This window comes from Zootoca vivipara, chromosome 9, assembly GCF_963506605.1.
Source record: "Zootoca vivipara chromosome 9, rZooViv1.1, whole genome shotgun sequence".
NCBI classification, from domain to species: domain Eukaryota; kingdom Metazoa; phylum Chordata; class Lepidosauria; order Squamata; family Lacertidae; genus Zootoca; species Zootoca vivipara.
In genome coordinates this window covers 27771618-27780237 of record NC_083284.1, presented here as the reverse complement: position 1 = coordinate 27780237, position 8620 = coordinate 27771618, and positions in this window count along the sequence as shown.

Sequence of the window (8620 nt, the reverse complement as noted above, 5' to 3'; positions counted from 1 at the left end):
TGGACCAGGTTGTGACTTAGTGGTGGGTCCAGGCCCACCAGCTGAAGATCCCTACATACTATTGGGTGTATGTAGGCTTGCTTTATAGGGCTGTAGATGCACCATACATTTAAAGCGTATTGCTTTCTACCTTCCCCACAGAGAATCCTGGAAACTAATTTAGCCATCAGAGAGCTACGATTCCCAGGACCCTTAACAGACTGTAGTTCACAGTGTTCTTTTGGAGAAATCATGTGGTTTAAATGTGTGCACAGCCAAGTATACCATTATGAGGCAGGGCTGTTTCAAAAGCCTTTGCTGCGCAGGTATAAGCAGCTTGACAGTATTTGGAAAGAAGCTCCACTATGTTCATTGTTGTCATTCCCAGTGCTGTTTTTTTTTTTTTTTGATAAAGAAAAAGAGGTGCCAGAATAATGGCAATGGCACCCACCTGAGAGGTGTGTTCTGGCTGGAAAAAAGCCCTGGTCATTCCTATGTAAATTTGAAAAATATTGTGCTGTTAAATTCTTCATGGTTTTCCCCAAGTGGAACCCTGGACATGATGCAGCTTATAACCCCACATCACTAATTAAGATTTTACATTATTTATAAGAATACCTATAAATAATAATGGAAGTGAAACAAAAGAATTATAATTAAAATTAGGACTTTTGAAAACAAGTATCTGGCATTATTTATTTAATGTATTTTTTTATTGAAAATGAGATACTAATCGAATAGTACCTGTGCTCTATACAGCTTTGTGTGTGATCGAGTCAATTCAATAATGCATCTTGAATAAGTAACAGCAATTGAATTAGTCTGCTGTTAACTGTCACAGTACCTTTGAAGCCCATCAGATCATATGACCAGACCACTGTAAGAATGTGGTTAGGGTTGGTGAAAAAGTTCATTTATACACAATATGCTCTCAAGCAGCTTCTCCGTCTCTCTCATTGGAAATAAATAGAAATTAGGAACCAGCATTTCGCTAGCTGTGAACCTCAAGAACATATAAATTAAATCATTGTGGTCATGTGCTGAAGCTCTCTCTGGTAGAGCTACTGAGAACCTTATTCAAAAGCGCACTTGACTTCCGGTCTGCCGCGCCGGAGAAAGAAGACGCAGGGACTGCGAGCTCCGCAGTCCCTGGCATCGCGGAGGGGGGGAATTCCGCGGGGCGCGCGGATTCCCCGCAAAAACCTCGGGTAGAGCGTCCCGAGGGCTGAAAGTCCGGCAGGCTCCGTTTTTGGCGATTCCTCTGCTGCCCGGAGACCCAGTAGAGTCTCCGAGAGCCAGCGGAGTGGAGTCGCGGGAGCCATTCTGGACGAAATCGCTGCCTCCGTAATTGCGAAGCCCCGAGTCTTCTACCGGGCAGCGGCAGATTCTCCCAAGAAAAGAAAGGATTTCTACAAAGTAAGTTAAATCTTCATTTGGACTTGTGGATTCTAAAATTAACAATTGGGAAAAATAGGAGAGATCCAAAAACGGGAGTCGATCTCTTCCTAATGGTCAATTAAGAGGCGCATTAAACATTCCAAAGCCGAAAAAGACACTTTGTTTTTAGTACCCGCAAGAAACAAAGACTTTGTATCCCTTTACAAATCCCGGTGCCGCTACCTCCCGAGGAACAGTAACTGTATAAAGGGAAGAGTTCATTTGACAGCTGTCAAAGCTGTCAAAATTGTTAAAAGACAAGGAAATTCATTAAAAAATGTTGAAAGTTTAATTGGCTGCAAGATCTTATTAAAAGAGAAGTACTTGGAATTAAGAGATGACCTATTGTTGAAAGTTAAAGACAATGCAAAGAACAGGCAAGATGGAGGAAAGCGTGAGTAAATGGAAATTTCCAGTGTGCTCTGCCTCCTAATCTTCTGCCAGTCTGTGGTTAGAAGGAATGAAAACAATGTATTCACCAAGCTTCCAAGAGACAGTTCTGAACTATCTAGAGATTTTGAAGGACATTCACAGGACACTGCAATACTCCAGCTTAACATGTTCAGAGACTTTGGTTCAAGATCAGGACTCAGAGGACAATGTGGAAAGTTTACCTGAGAGTAATGAACAAGAAGTGGACTTTGTAAAAACTGAGGTGGATTATAAAAAAGTGACCTGGAGGAAGAACAACAAGGACTTGAAAAGGAAAAAGACAGCTGTCAAGAACAACAAAATGATTTAAAGACTGAAGAAAAGAAGGCTCTTGGAGGGACTAAAAATTGGGCATGGGCGATTGAGGGAAAGGAAAGGCAGAGGGAGGGGGGAACAGAGGCCTGGATATGGAAATGGGAAAGAATGGGTGTGGGGTAAAAATTTTTAGTTAAAACGCATTTTGGTGATTGATTAACGGTTTCTGAAATCTTGGCTTGATAAAGGACTGCTGATTCAAGGGGGGGAAAGGACTGCTGGAGGAGAAAGGAGAGTGAATAGATATAAAAATTTAGCTTTCTGGAGGGGGGGTGGAAGAATGGCTTGGGAAACAATTTTTGGATTTGCATTAACATGTTTATGTTTAGATAAGTGTCTGGATGGAGGGCCGCCTTCCCCCCTCTCTTTGCTCAGAAGCGCCTGGTGGCAGAGGGTGCTCTGGGGGGGAGAGGGGGGGAGGGAAGCCCAGACACAAAAATGGAACCTTTGAAGTGCTGCGCCTCGCAGGTTCCTCTTGTGGCAGGAGGGGACTTGTGGGGGGGCAGCATGAAGAAGGAGGAGGAATAAGTCAATATTATAAGGATAAGATTTGGAACTGGAATAGAAAACCCGCCATAATTAATTAGAGAAGTTAGGAAAACCAGGAAGATGAGATCTGAGGAAGTCATAATTATAATGTGAAGAAAATAAGAATGGGGAATTTTAAAATTTTTATTTGTTTTTTCTTTTTCTTTTTTCTTTTTGTTTGTATTTTTATGTGTATTGTGCTTAAAGGAGCAGCTGAGGGGAAACCAACCCACAGAACCCCTCCGTCCTTGTCCTTTCAGTGGCAGGGGGGGGATGAGGGGGGAGGGGGAGGTCAAACCCAGCCTTATAATGGACCCCTTTGATTCTCAACACCGGCGGGTGCCACTGGTGGCAGAGGTGGACTCGTGGGGGGGGGGTATTTGAAGGGACAGAATTTATATTGTATGTCTCGTTTGTCTTGTTTGTATAAAAATTCAATAAAAATTATTTTTTTAAAAAAGCGCACTTGTGGGCTACATGGCACAAGTGGGGTACATTCATCCCTCATAGTAACAAAATATTAATAGGGAAATGGAGTTTGAACAGCTGTGCATTCCCTAATACATTTTAACCCACCTCAAATCATAGAACCAGACCACCAGGAGACTGCTCCCTGTGAGCAGCTGCATACTACTGCACATTCCAAAAGTGGCCTGTGTGGGTATCCTCATACCTCACCTTGGGAACATAAATGCAAAGAAGGAATTAGTTTCACCACTTCTGCACCCAAAAATAGACTTTGTATCCTCCCCCCCCCCCCCAGTATTATCTGGACCACTCGGAAATTGCCTTCTATGAACTTTTATATCCCAGTGCTCAATATTTGATGTGGTTTTATAGATTTCTGTTATATCAAATAACTGTTTGTAGAACAAATGCATTCTACTTCATTTTGTCAGTTTCCCCCGACTCAAGCAGGTAAATACAATTTGGCAGTATTCAGCAAAAATGAAGCCGTTTGATTTCAGTGGAATGGATGATCATGTTCATTATTAATACTGTTATCTAGAACAGCTTATTGCAAAGTTTTTAATACAAACAATGATATTTGTTGATCGTTGCTAAGCTGTGATTTTCTTTTATTAAACTGGATCTCCCACCCTTAACATTGAAAAAACAATGCTTTAGTGAACTGCCAAACTTTCCCAGGCATATAGCTACTACAATATCTGTTCCAAACACCGCACAACTCTGTTTTGAAGTGAACGGTGCTTAACTATTAATATCCTTTTACATGGAAAGATTAGGAACAGTTTTTCTAAGGAAAAATGCATTTTTAAGTTCTGGAAAACATGAGCTAGCTAAAAAGTAAAATAAAGTATCAAATAACAAACCTATTTTTGAAATAAATATGCACAGTCATATCAGGGAGCAGCTAGACACATTAGCACAGGGTGTTTGGTTACTTTTCTAGTAGGAAATGCTATTTTGTCACTTGATCCACATTATAAGGAAGTGGCCAGGACATTCCTGCTGTGTGTGAGGCTAAACTTCCTCCTTGGTTTTAAGTGATTCACTGCCACTTATCCCCCTGCCTGGCTGCTTTTCCCCCCCATAAGAGTTATGCTCATCAGAATGCATTTGACTACTGGAAGACAGATAGGGAAAATTAATTTCAAGGGTCACTACAGAAAGTTGAGATGCTACATCGCCTTGAATGAACAGAATAATGGCACTTCCAAACCACTTATAGATTGCATGATTAGCACAAGTAGCTCAAGTAGCAAAATGATATCTTTGATTGAACAGAAACGCAAACCAAACAGCTTTAGTTATCTCTTCAATAAGATTGTGGCTGATACCTCATCATAGCAATTATCCATGTATTGTGTGAACCACAGATCAATCTCTTCAAGCTTGGATTAATAGAATCATAGAATTGTAGAGTCGGAAGGGACCACAAGGGTCATCTAGTCCAACCCCCTGCAATGCAGGAATTTTTTGCCCAAGGTGGGGCTTGAACCCACGACCCTGAGATTAAGAGACTCATGCTCTACCAACTGAGCTAATAGTTTTGTGACATTTAATTTTCTTCCCGTACTTCAGAAGTTCAGCATTCCTTCCTTTTACGATTTCTGCACTGGAAAACTTAGCCTGTCCAGTAGCGAACTTAATCGAAAATACCCATCCTGATGCACCATTGCCAACAATTTCATTAATGTTTGCTTTGAAATTGCTTTTTATTTCATGCTTAGAAGACTGTGCACTCCTACTGATACTTCTTTTTTTGAAAAAGGTGGGAAACTGAAATATGGCTATCTCCCAGTAGCAAGTTTATTCTTTCTCCATCACATTTGAACCGATATTTTGCTATTGCATTGAGTAACACACCATGGGACAAGGCTAAGCAGATTTGGCCTGCCTAGAACCTGGATGAGAGCCCATCAGGAAACCCCATGAATGCTGCTCTGGGTTCCCAGGTTGCATTGGCATGAGGTTATTAATCGGTTGCCAAACTCTAAATTTTCTTACACATAACAGAATCCACTATGAAAGGATCATAGCTCACAGGTGGAACACCTGCTATAGGTGTTAGATTCATTTCATAGCATCTTTAGGTAGTGCTATGAAAGACTCCTGTCTGCTGGTGGCTGTTCAGGAATTCAATGAGCCAATGGAGTGGTGTGGCTTGGAATAAGGCAACTTCTTATATTCCTGCAGAGGGAAAACATATGGATCTGCTTTCTTGTACCTGGCTCCGATACAGTGAGATCCAATGTAGATTTGTACATATAATCAAGTGCTCCTGGCAACTAATTTGGGGTGCATGTGTTCACTCACCAAATAAAAAGGTATGCATTACTTAATTACATATAATGTTAACAACATAATGGATATCTTCTGTTGTTCTTTTTTTTTAATGCCATTTTGTGATTTAGTACTTCCTGAGTTACCGGCTTACTACTTTTACCACCCTGTAGATGGAAACTTCATAGAGAAACTTCATCTCAAACTACATCTCTCTTGTACCCTTAGCTGTAATGAATATGGTGGAAGTCCCTACGCAGTAACTGAATCACTTCCTCTTGGATATTCAGACTTCCCAAATATATATATCTACTGAAATGATGAACAGGAGATTTGTGTGCGGGAGTATTCTATTTTTAGGACTGTCTCGTAAGACAAGGTAATTTTATAACACTCTCTATGCTGGCCGTGGAACAGGGGAGGATCACACTGCATCTGAGTGAAAAATACCGTATTAAGTTATTGGAGTTTTCAAAAGTATATACATTATAGGAAATCTGCACTGCATTATTTTTTGTTTGAAATAAATGCTGAGCTGAACTTTGTCCATGTCCAGTCAGCTAGGGTTGCCCTTATCCACATTTTAATTGGAGAGAGGGAGGGTAGAGCCCAGACACAGCTGAATACTTTGAGGCTCAGATTATTTAAGCGGGAAACTTGAGCTGCTGCTTAACCCTCTCTCCTTTTGAAATTCATGGGATGTAATTTCTTCTCCAACACTAGGGCATACTTAGAGCACAATAGTCAGTTAAATAACCATAAGTAGGGGCAAAACTAGGCTTTATTTCACCTGGGTCAAAGACCCAGCTTGGCACTCCCTTCCTCTCCTAGCTAAAGGTAAAGGGACCCCTGACCATTAGGTCCAGTCGTGACCGACTTTGGGGTTGCGGCGCTCATCTCACATTATTGGCCAAGGGAGCCAGCGTATAGCTTCCAGGTCATGTGGCCAGCATGACAAAGCCGTTTCTGGCGAACCAGAGGAGCACACAGAAACGCCGTTCACCTTCCCGCTTGGAGTGGTACCTATTTATCTACTTGCACTTTGACGTGCTTTCGAACTGCTAGGTTGGCAGGAGCTGGGACCGAGCAACAGGAGCTCACCCCGTCGCAGGGATCCGAACTACCGACCTTCTGATCAGCAAGCCCTAGGCTCTGTGGTTTAACCTACAGCGCCACCTGTGTCCGCCCTCCCCTAGCTTGGGCACTGCTTTAAGAGACTTAAGTTGCAGTCCAAACTCCTCACCCACTATGCTAGGGTGGGGGATTGGATGGGGTGGAAGTCTTCCTCTCCCACCCCATCCAGTCTCCCACCCAAGCATGGTGAAGTCTCCTTCTCCAAGCCCAAAACAGCTTAGCTGACATCACAGATCTTCCCAACACAAATCAGCTGAACATTATTATCACACCACTCATCTAAAGGTGTATAATAGGCTCAGTTCACGCCTCTCCTTCCATGTGTTCATTTGTACTCAAATTAACAAGCAAACTGTCCTATTATCACCTGCTAATGTCAACACATCAAGCTGCTGTTAAAGACACAACTGCACTGGCCTATTGACAGGCCTGTTAATTGTTCAAGGGTTATTTGCACTTGGATTTTCTCCTTCCTGCCTTTGGAAACCCCCCTGGCTTTCAAGAGCAATCTGTGATATGGTGATAGGAAGGTTCAGGCCTAGGTGCTGTTTGGTTCAGGACCCCAATACATGGCACCTTGCCAGGACCTCCTCAAAGCTGGAGCCAGGCCTAAGGAAAGGTTGCCGTATGTACTTCACATAACTCTTCTATGCTGTACTTTTTGTGAGGTTTTAATTATATGCTGACCCAACATGAGCCGAAAAATGAGTGAAATATAAATGTAAGAAAAAATGAATAAAATAACTAACGTAACTTGCGGTTGCACTATGGATGTGCTGCATATTTGAGACTCATTTCGTACTCCACAATTTCACATGTAGATGAATGAAAATTTAGGCAAATGCATGGTTTGATTTACTTTCTCCATGTGACTCAATGAGGAAAGCATTGCAGCCAGGCAAATTCCATGGGTGTTAACGGAAAATCTGAGGGCTCCCTTGGACAAAACAACAAGGACACCAGCCAGGAATATCAGAGCAAAACAGCAGCCATTAGGCTTGGTCTTTATTGAAGACTGTCGCGACAGGACCCCCACCTGCATCAAGGTGAAGCAAGATGGAGACCTAGAACAAAAGAGAACCTCCACTTTTATCAGTTTTCCCATCACCAAGAAACACCCCAAAATACATCATTCCTACATCACAGCTACGTAATCAATACCTCACAAAAAGGGAGGGTTCAAGGTAGAAATCTGAGCACCTTTGACACCTCTCCTAGTCCTCTCACCCCACCCCACCCCAGTGTGAATTCCTAAACACAAAGAGAAATTAACAGTTTCCTAAGAGTTGATCACTTTGTTCAGAGGAGTCTTCCATTGTGAATGAGATGGTTAGCAGTCTGGCACCATTGATGGGGAAATGTCCAGTTGGCAGAGCCTCCTGCCTACATGTCCTAAGGCTTAGAGGATTATGGCTCCCAAGTCCCCCTTTCGATAGTCATGTGGAAATGTGTGTGTGTGATTCAGTGGGGTGGGGGGAAATTCCTACAGCATGGGTATGTTGGAGGAATCTGAGTGGCAGAGGACACGCTTTGCATGGAAAAGAGTAGAGCTGGCACAGACTTCTGTCTGAAACCATGGAGAGCAGCTGCCAGCACTGTAGGCCATACTGGGGTAGATGTTTTTTCTTCTTGTACCTAGTCCACACACTCATTTATGATTATTCCCCTGAAAAATGCTTCTCGGTGAACTGGTTTCATTCTGAAAGTAAAAGCCCAACTGCAGATTGTTTCTGCATTACCTGACAGTGTGTCGATCTGAAAGCAGATGTAGGTAGTCGCAGCAATGAGGGGTCTCTCCATGCCTGCCCAATGATGTTGTGGTGGTATGCCAAGATTGCAAGGGGAGGGTTTTCAAATGTGTAATCCGATCAAGGGGAGAGTTTTCAAACACATACCAAGTAACCACACCCACGCATCTGGATGGTGGAGCTGCAATCAGTCTAGATTGAAAGCAGCACGTTGAGGATGAGCATGAATCCAGGTTGAGAAAAACTACATTTTGAGAACAGAAACAGGCAAGTGTATATGGAGCCTAAGGCAGCCTCTT